The sequence below is a fragment of the Silene latifolia genome, chromosome Y (genome assembly GCF_048544455.1).
Source record: "Silene latifolia isolate original U9 population chromosome Y, ASM4854445v1, whole genome shotgun sequence".
In the NCBI taxonomy this organism is placed as follows: domain Eukaryota; kingdom Viridiplantae; phylum Streptophyta; class Magnoliopsida; order Caryophyllales; family Caryophyllaceae; genus Silene; species Silene latifolia.
Window position 1 is genome coordinate 289,601,247 of NC_133538.1, and position 9,755 is coordinate 289,611,001.

A 9,755-nucleotide genomic window follows, 5' to 3' on the forward strand; every position below is an offset into this window, starting at 1 on the left:
CGGTTTTCGTTAAAAACATACGGTTTGCTCTTTAAAATATGAAAATAATTTTTATGCTTAAGGTCTCTCTTTTAGATGTTGTAAATAGCAAAGTATTTATAGGCAAAGAAGAGGAAGGCTACACGGTTTCTACAAGAACCCTAATAACCGAAATAATAAGATATAATTACAAATTATATCTTCTTATTATCTCTTACCTAAAAGCCATAAAAGATAATAAAGAATATTCTAAAAGATAGAATATAATCTTTCCAAATATTATCTTTACCATAAATTCTAAGATTATGATAATATTTCCTAAAACAAGAATATCTTTTACCATAAACAAATATATTAACTAAGATATAAGATATGTAAAGATATTATTATAGAATAAAATCTTTACCTAATATCTCATAGGCAACACGGCATAACACGGCTCATAGGCTCGTGAACCATGCAAACCCTAATCTTAGTATATAATTAGAATTTAGGTTTTAGGAGAGGCTAGATGAAAACCCTAATTGATAGTAAAGTCCAACTCATAAGTTGACCCAATAACCATCAATTAACGCTAACAATATAACCGGACTCCTCACTAAACCGGGCTTTATAAAATAAATACTTTCATTAAAACATATAAAATAAACTTTAAGAAATTGCAAAACAATTTTCGAACCATTTAAAAGTCGTGTATAAAAACTCAGCATTTCAATGTTATAGTAGAAGAGCTATAACATTGAGCTCTTTACTAGTAATGTTATAGCTGCAAAGCTATAACTTTACTAATTAAGAAACTCATTCTTTGATTAGCATTACGAGATAATCACCTATACTATTCTAATCTTCAAGGAGATCTTCGAGTATAGGCTACATCATCATCCAAGCTTGATTAATCTTCTAGACGAACTTCGTCTTCACATAATACTTGAATGAATCTTTGAATTGTTTGATCTTAAACAAGGACTTGAACTTCTCATGTAATCATCACAATCCTCTTTGTTGCTTGTAACAGGTTAATGCAAAAACACTTAACAAACGATTACACGCAACAAATATATAAAATATAAAACACCTTGACATCATCAAAACATAAACACATAATCTATATGGTCCAACAAATTCCCCCTTTTTGATGATGGCAAGTCTCCTAAAATTGTGACTAATGAAAAAGTTCCCCCTCAATATAATACCGTTATCTTGATAATAAAGATTAACGCAAGATCAAGACAATTTTTCAAAAAACCGAAACTTTAAGGACTTTAAGAGACAATTGGTCTTGACAAGGAGCAAGCTTAGGTAGATGCTTACTATAGACGTTCTTTCCCCCTCTTGACATCATCGAAAAGTTAAGAACAAATCAAAAATGACTAGAATAATATAGGACGAGACAAGAGATAAAAACGCCATAATAAAATAGAATAACATGCAAGACTAAAAGCATCCAAAAGATAATTAACATACAAACTAAGAATTAAACATGTCTAAAGCCAAAGTGGGCCGAATGATCACATGTCTAATATAACACTTGGGCCATAACCACAAGTGTAATGCCAAAATGGGCCGAATAAAAGTTTGATTAACACACTACTAGATGAAATAAAAGAAAAGCTAATTAAGGTAAGGGCTAATGAGGGTAGGACGAGAGAAAATCAGATGTTGCGGGTCTTATACGGGTTCACGTAGTCGGGTCGAGTACGGTGCTCCAAAGCATCCAGACGGTCGAAAGAACTCCTAACCAACTGTGAAAGAGTACCAATGCTCCTCTCAAAATTAAGGACCTTCAAGGAAAGAGCCTTCGTAGCTTTCAACGTAAGAGCTTGATCTCCCGCCATCGCTTTCCCGTGCATCACCAAAGCACCACCCTGACTCGTAAGGAAAGTGAGACGATCACCGTGTGGGAACACTTCCCCACGTATAGCCTTCAGCTCCCTCTCAAAACCCGCTAATCTCTTGTCCACATCCTCCATCCACGAGTACACCCGACTCGCATCCAAACCCGAGTCTAAAGACCGAGATGGTCCAACCCGTGATAATGCCGTAGCCAAACTAGTCGAATGCTCCTCGAATTTCTCCATTAAACCACTCATAAATCCCTCCAATTTTGACTCAATAGCTCCTAAACCCGAATCCACCGGAACTTTCTCAACATCTTTTGCAAGTTGTAATTCGGGTGTGACACCCTCACTTATCGCGGAAAAGTAAACACGTAATTCTACAGAAAAACTGACAGGATATGTTTGTAATAGGTTCAATTGGGTAAAAACCTGTAATTTTTAAAACCTGAACCTGTTATAAAGATATCCAAAAGGGAAGGTGTCAAACATGCAAGGTCCAAAATAAATCTCAAGAATGAAACATCGCTAAAGTCGCGAAAAGAAAGTTATACAAACCAAATATGAGAAAGGGAGACATATGTCCCTAAAATGTATGTGACATAAAAAGGGGTTTAAGGGTCGCAATAAAGTAAAACCAGTCTAGGTCCCAAGGTTACTTTGCTCGCTAGCTCGTCCATGTACCCCATATATGCATCACCTACCTGTCATTCGCATTTTATACAAATACGAAAGCCACAGTCAGTGGGGAGTAACTCGAGTCCTCCCGACCACGAAATGTCATAATTAATATAACATGTAAACATAAGAATATGAATATGAATAACACATAGCCTTAGCATATAGATGCTAGACAATCGTGCTTATCATGTGAACAACAATATAACAACACATAGTCCTAGCATGTGAATACTAGACCGACTCATACTACACTATCATGTGAATCACATAACATCCGGGAATCCAAACTCTATCAACCATAGCCGGCTTGCATCTCACCTTCTATGATTCATAGAATCACCATACAAGAAAGGGCAATATATCAAAGACAGACATAAGTTCTTAGTACGGTCAATAGTCACTTTGTAACTCGAGTCTATACCACGAGGTAGGGAAGGTAATCGAACCGGTATCTTGGCTCGTGTTACTATTAAGAAAACATGGCCAAGAGACAACACAACCCTAGCCTAAAATCTGCGTTGAGACCTAGACATGCGAGATACACACCACCGCACCCAAGACCCACAACTTTTTTAAAACAAAGTGAAGTGAGTACCCTAAGGACACCACCGAAGGGTTGGCTAGTACTTAAGCTGACCCCATACTATCAAAATAAGTACCTGAGGTCATGCCCCAACTTGGATATAAATCCACTAGTCAGGAACACAAAGGCTATCAAGCAGTGAACATATACTCGTCAGAGACTATAAAGATCTATCTATGATGAAGGCCGAAATACTCACCTAGGACCTAGTCACAGCTAGTCCCAGCTTGAATACTTTAGCCCACACCACACAAGACTCACCACACAAGTCAAGTAAGACACCCACTTAACCTTAAGAGGGCAAAAAGTCCTACTTATCAATATAAATTCTAGCATTCTATCATGTGAAAGGCTTATAATGTCTATTTACAGCATACAATCCCAACAGAATCCTCAATAAGTATTCAATACTAATTTCTAATTCTAACAATAGTAACCATATTAAAGGCTTCAGGGGAAACTAGGGCCATTTCTACAATACAAGACACTATTAAATTCAATAAGCTATACATGTGAACAAAAGCTTGATAAATGGCCTAAAACAAGAAAAAGGCCGATTACCTAAATCATTCAACCGAATTTTTACCCGCAACCCCAGCCCTGCGACAGGTACGGGTCAAATTGCGGCTGACCAATCACTCAATTAACTGATATCGCATCAGTCAAAGGGACTAAGGCTCAGTTTTCGGCACAATCAACAAAACATTACAATTATCACCATAAAATTCATTTGAGCCTATTAATTACAATTTTATTTTGTAAACGATCCTAACATTATTCATTCACCTAAACACTTATCAAACAACAGGCACACATTAACTACTAATGTGACATTTATTCGTCGAGTAACTCGGAATAGTTACCTTAAACGCTCCTTATTCTCCGAATAAATGGTCCACAAGGCACGAGCCTCACCCCGGGTCTTCGAATCCTTCATAAAAGGGCAAGAAAACGGAATAAAGAAGCTAAAAGACGACACTTTTATAAGACGGCGAAAGACGAAACCACTACAAAAAGGAGACTTTCTTACCTTAAAAGGAGGAGGAAGGAAAGGGGAAGAGAATGGTACAAAAATTACGGAATTTGGTTGAGAATGGAGGCGGGATCTGGGGTTTGAATGATCGGAAATGGTGTTGATGATTTTGGTGGATCTTGATTGTTATTCTTTGGTGAAACGCAAAAAGGAAGGGGAAAAGAAGGGGTAGGGACGGGGGTGTACAACAACAACAATAAAATAATAATAATAATAATAATGAGACACCAGCTAGCTTGCTAGCTTCTAATTATACGTACGTTTCTTCATCGTTAAGTAATTTCGTTCGTTTTTAAAACCGTCTCGAGTTAATAAAAATCGGTTTTTAGTAAAAGTTTCAGTAATAAAACGGAATTAATAATAAATAAATTTAATGAGTGAAAATAAAATAAACTCAGCTAGTTAACGGAAATAATACGATATCAGCTTGAATCGGAATTATTAGCGATTTTTACGAAACTAACGGATATTAATAAAAATTGCTAATTTAGTGAAATAAGCTCAAAATAGCTAATTCGACGGTTTTGTTCCCAAAATCCATCTCGGGTTCACTTAAAACAACTTTCATAAGGACTCGTAAAGAAACGGAAATTATTAAATAAACAAACTCGAACTAACTTCAATAAACTTGAACTAACTTTCAATAAACTTATTAATGATTATTAAAATTAACGTATCGAATTATGATTAAATTAATTAATTAGCTAAGCATATATATATAAATCGTTAAATGATGTAATTAAATTCAAAACAGCAATTAAAAGAATTTTATTCAACTTAATAAAATACGGGGTGTTACAATCACCCCATCTTTTTAAAAAGTTTCGTCCTCGAAACTTGAAAGTATAAATGGAAGGTTATGAAAATAAAACTGAAATTGGAATCGGTAACCAAAACATTTTAAAGGTTATTTATCGTAAGAATCAAAATTCTTTCAAAAGTTTCAAATAAAATTTTAAAATGAACGATTCTCATCAAGGGAACGAAAGTGTTCTCGTTACGTATTCAAGAACATCACATTCCAAATCAAAGATAAGGTCAAAAAGCAAATCATTTGTATAAATTGAAAATCAAAATACTTTCGAAAACATTAATGAAGAGTTTTCAAAAGTATAAGTCTCGTTCATGGAACGGAATTGCTCTTGTCGTGCACACAAGAACGCTAACTTTCCAAGTCAGAGACAAATTTAAAACAAAAACTATTCGCCGACAATCGTAGAACAAGTTATCAAACGTTTCCAATAACTAGTTCTAACATCCGATCAACGTTAAAATCAAAATAAGAGAAAGGTAATCTACTCAAATTTTCTTTTGCAAAAAGCCAAAGTAGAAATAAAGGTTTCACCTTTAAACTAAAAGGGGAGTTAAATTCCTGAAATATAATATTAAACTTTGACAAAGGCATTATGATTAAATCAAAGTGAATAGAGATTGGATAAAATTTACAAAAATCTCAGGTTTAGCAACTCAAAACCATGATAAAGAAGTCTATACTCAAAGAACAATTAGAGAATTAAATCGAATTTTCATTTTCCAAATCTTTACAAATAGGGAAAATTTTGTAATAGTAACATAAATTTTTAACAACGAACCAAAAATGGTAGCTTGAAATATTTAGAAATTGTGCGAAATGAAAAGTAAGTTAGACATCATAGATACAAGTATGCTAAGAGGATTCAAACTTAACTAATCAAAAGAGGTATGATGAACTTCCTAGGGATAAGGATTGAAGTCAAATTTACAAGGATGTCAAAGATAGAGTTTCACAAAATACGAGTGTCAAACTTAAAGGAGGAGCAAGATGAAGCGAGGAAAGGAGGTATGAACGGTAACGCTCATGATCAAGGAGAAAGGGAAATTAGACAACAAGGAAAAGTCAGATACTCAAATCTCAAACAACAATGTCATAAGGTAACATCAATTTATGTATGGCTATCAACATCCTAAAGGTATCTCTTTCCAAAATCACATCATAAACCTTACTCCGTGTTTAATCCTAAGGTATCAACACTCAACCTAAGTCCTTCCAATATCACAACTTCTCAAAACCGGGGTTATAGGTCAACCAGAAACAACTCCACAAGCCAAATTATCCAACCAAGGTTAACACCCCACAAAATAAAGAGAACTATCTAAAAGGCGTTAAGGGAGAATTAGCAAGGGTGAAAGGACAAGTTGGGAGGATGCAAATGTAACTTCCTAGGAAGAAGAATAGAGAGTTTAGAAGAAGGATAGGCACCAAGAGATTAAGAATAAGGCGAGATACAAAAAGAACGAGAAATATCTTCAAGGAAGTAGAAGCATTCTTCAAAGGTTGAACAAATCTTCAATCCTCAGCAAAAGGCACTAAATCTTGATCTTCGTAAAATATAAGTGTCCTTTCAATGGAACGGAGATACTCTTGGCGATCACTCAAGAACATCAATATTCCAATTCAAAGACATAAAAATACATTTTTTTACACCAACAAATGATAAAACTAATTATCAGACGTCTCCAATAACAAGCTTTAACACTAATTGACGTTAAAACCGGTGAAAAACATTAAAATATTTTCAAAACCTTTAGTTCAAAAATTTTTATAATAAGGGTAATAACTCCATTAGCTATAGATAAGCTCACGGTCATTGATCTAAGAACGCAACAATTATTAAATGACAATCAACAAAGAGGTTAGTACCTAACAAAGAGCAAACACAAAGAGACTACAACATAAGATCCTAAATCTACCCATCCTACCCATCTCTCAAGTTTATTATTTGAAGGTCAAGTTATTTATATTGGGGTGCACAAACGTGCGTCGGGAGCAAATATGCTCTGATACCAACTGTGACACCCTCACTTATCGCGGAAAAGTAAACACGTAATTCTACAGAAAAACTGACAGGATATGTTTGTAATAGGTTCAATTGGGTAAAAACCTGTAATTTTTAAAACCTGAACCTGTTATAAAGATATCCAAAAGGGAAGGTGTCAAACATGCAAGGTCCAAAATAAATCTCAAGAATGAAACATCGCTAAAGTCGCGAAAAGAAAGTTATACAAACCAAATATGAGAAAGGGAGACATATGTCCCTAAAATGTATGTGACATAAAAAGGGGTTTAAGGGTCGCAATAAAGTAAAACCAGTCTAGGTCCCAAGGTTACTTTGCTCGCTAGCTCGTCCATGTACCCCATATATGCATCACCTACCTGTCATTCGCATTTTATACAAATACGAAAGCCACAGTCAGTGGGGAGTAACTCCGAGTCCTCCCAGCCACGAAATGTCATAATTAATATAACATGTAAACATAAGAATATGAATATGAATAACACATAGCCTTAGCATATAGATGCTAGACAATCGTGCTTATCATGTGAACAACAATATAACAACACATAGTCCTAGCATGTGAATACTAGACCGACTCATACTACACTATCATGTGAATCACATAACATCCAGGAATCCAAACTCTATCAACCATAGCCGGCTTGCATCTCACCTTCTATGATTCATAGAATCACCATACAAGAAAGGGCAATATATCAAAGACAGGCATAAGTTCTTAGTACGGTCAATAGTCACTTTGTAACTCGAGTCTATACCACGAGGTAGGGAAGGTAATCGAACCGGTATCTTGGCTCAGCGGTTACTATTAAGAAAACATGGCCAAGAGACAACACAACCCTAGCCTAAAATCTGCGCAGACCTAGACATGCAGATACACACCACCGCACCCAAGACCCACAACTTTTTTTAAAACAAGAGAAGTGAGTACCCTAAGGACACCACCGAAGGGTTGGCTAGTACTTGCTTGACCCCATACTATCAAAATAAGTACCTGAGGTCATGCCCCAACTTGGATATAAATCCACTAGTCAGGAACACAAAGGCTATCAAGCAGTGAACATATACTCGTCAGAGACTATAAAGATCTATATATGATGAAGGCCGAAATACTCACCTAGGACCTAGTCACAGCTAGTCCCAGCTTGAATACTTTAGCCCACACCACACAAGACTCACCACACAAGTCAAGTAAGACACCCACTTAACCTTAAGAGGGCAAAAAGTCCTACTTATCAATATAAATTCTAGCATTCTATCATGTGAAAGGCTTATAATGTCTATTTACAGCATACAATCCCAACAGAATCCTCAATAAGTATTCAATACTAATTTCTAATTCTAACAATAGTAACCATATTAAAGGCTTCAGGGGAAACTAGGGCCATTTCTACAATACAAGACACTATTAAATTCAATAAGCTATACATGTGAACTAAAGCTTGATAAATGGCCTAAAACAAGAAAAAGGCCGATTATCTAAATCATTCAACCGAATTTTTACCCGCAACCCTGACCTGCGGCAGTGCGGGTCAAATTGCGGTGACCAATCACTCAATTAAGCGATATCGCATCGCCGGTCAAAGGGACTAAGGCTCAGTTTTCGGCACAATCAACAAAACATTACAATTATCACCATAAAATTCATTTGAGCCTATTAATTACAATTTTATTTTGTAAACGATCCTAACATTATTCATTCACCTAAACACTTATCAAACAACAGGCACACATTAACTACTAATGTGACATTTATTCGTCGAGTAACTCGGAATAGTTACCTTAAACGCTCCTTATTCTCCGAATAAATGGTCCACAAGGCACGAGCCTCACCCCGGGTCTTCGAATCCTTCATAAAAGGGCAAGAAAACGGAATAAAGAAGCTAAAAGACGACACTTTTATAAGACGGCGAAAGACGAAACCACTACAAAAAGGAGACTTTCTTACCTTAAAAGGAGGAGGAAGGAAAGGGGAAGAGAATGGTACAAAAATTACGGAATTTGGTTGAGAATGGAGGCGGGATCTGGGGTTTGAATGATCGGAAATGGTGTTGATGATTTTGGTGGATGCTGATTGTTGTTGCTGGTGAAACGCGCAAAAAGGAAGGGAAAAGAAGGGGTAGGGACGGGGGTGTACAACAACAACAATAAAATAATAATAATAATAATAATGAGACACCAGCTAGCTTGCTAGCTTCTAATTATACGTACGTTTCTTCATCGTTAAGTAATTTCGTTCGTTTTTAAAACCGTCTCGAGTTAATAAAAATCGGTTTTTAGTAAAAGTTTCAGTAATAAAACGGAATTAATAATAAATAAATTTAATGAGTGAAAATAAAATAAACTCAGCTAGTTAACGGAAATAATACGATATCAGCTTGAATCGGAATTATTAGCGATTTTTACGAAACTAACGGATATTAATAAAAATTGCTAATTTAGTGAAATAAGCTCAAAATAGCTAATTGGACGGTTTTGTTCCCAAAATCCATCTCGGGTTCACTTAAAACAACTTTCATAAGGACTCGTAAGGAAACGGAAATTATTAAATAAACAAACGAACTAACTTCAATAAACTTGAACTAACTTTCAATAAACTTATTAATGATTATTAAAATTAACGTATCGAATTATGATTAAATTAATTAATTAGCTAAGCATATATATATAAATCGTTAAATGATGTAATTAAATTCAAAACAGCAATTAAAAGAATTTTATTCAACTTAATAAAATACGGGGTGTTACATCGGGTCCATCAACAACAAGACCCATTAGCTTGATCAACTTATCACACATACTATCCCGAG

The 9,755-nt window shown here is 35.3% G+C and overlaps 2 long non-coding RNA genes across 2 annotated transcripts; both read right to left on the reverse strand.

Moving 5' to 3' along the window:
* Nucleotides 1-2,327: 2,327 nt before the first annotated feature.
* Nucleotides 2,328-4,223, reverse strand: LOC141631097 (uncharacterized). Its single transcript, XR_012537586.1, has 3 exons — nt 4,109-4,223; nt 3,942-4,009; nt 2,328-2,518 (listed from the first exon to the last, which is right to left on the reverse strand). It is a non-coding gene; the product is annotated as an uncharacterized LOC141631097 (long non-coding RNA).
* A 2,890-nt stretch (nt 4,224-7,113) lies between these two features.
* On the reverse strand, nt 7,114-9,073 carry LOC141627337 (uncharacterized). The gene is made up of 3 exons (XR_012536904.1): nt 8,894-9,073; nt 8,727-8,794; nt 7,114-7,304 (listed from the first exon to the last, which is right to left on the reverse strand). It is a non-coding gene; the product is annotated as an uncharacterized LOC141627337 (long non-coding RNA).
* Between the last annotated feature and the right edge of the window lie 682 nt (nt 9,074-9,755).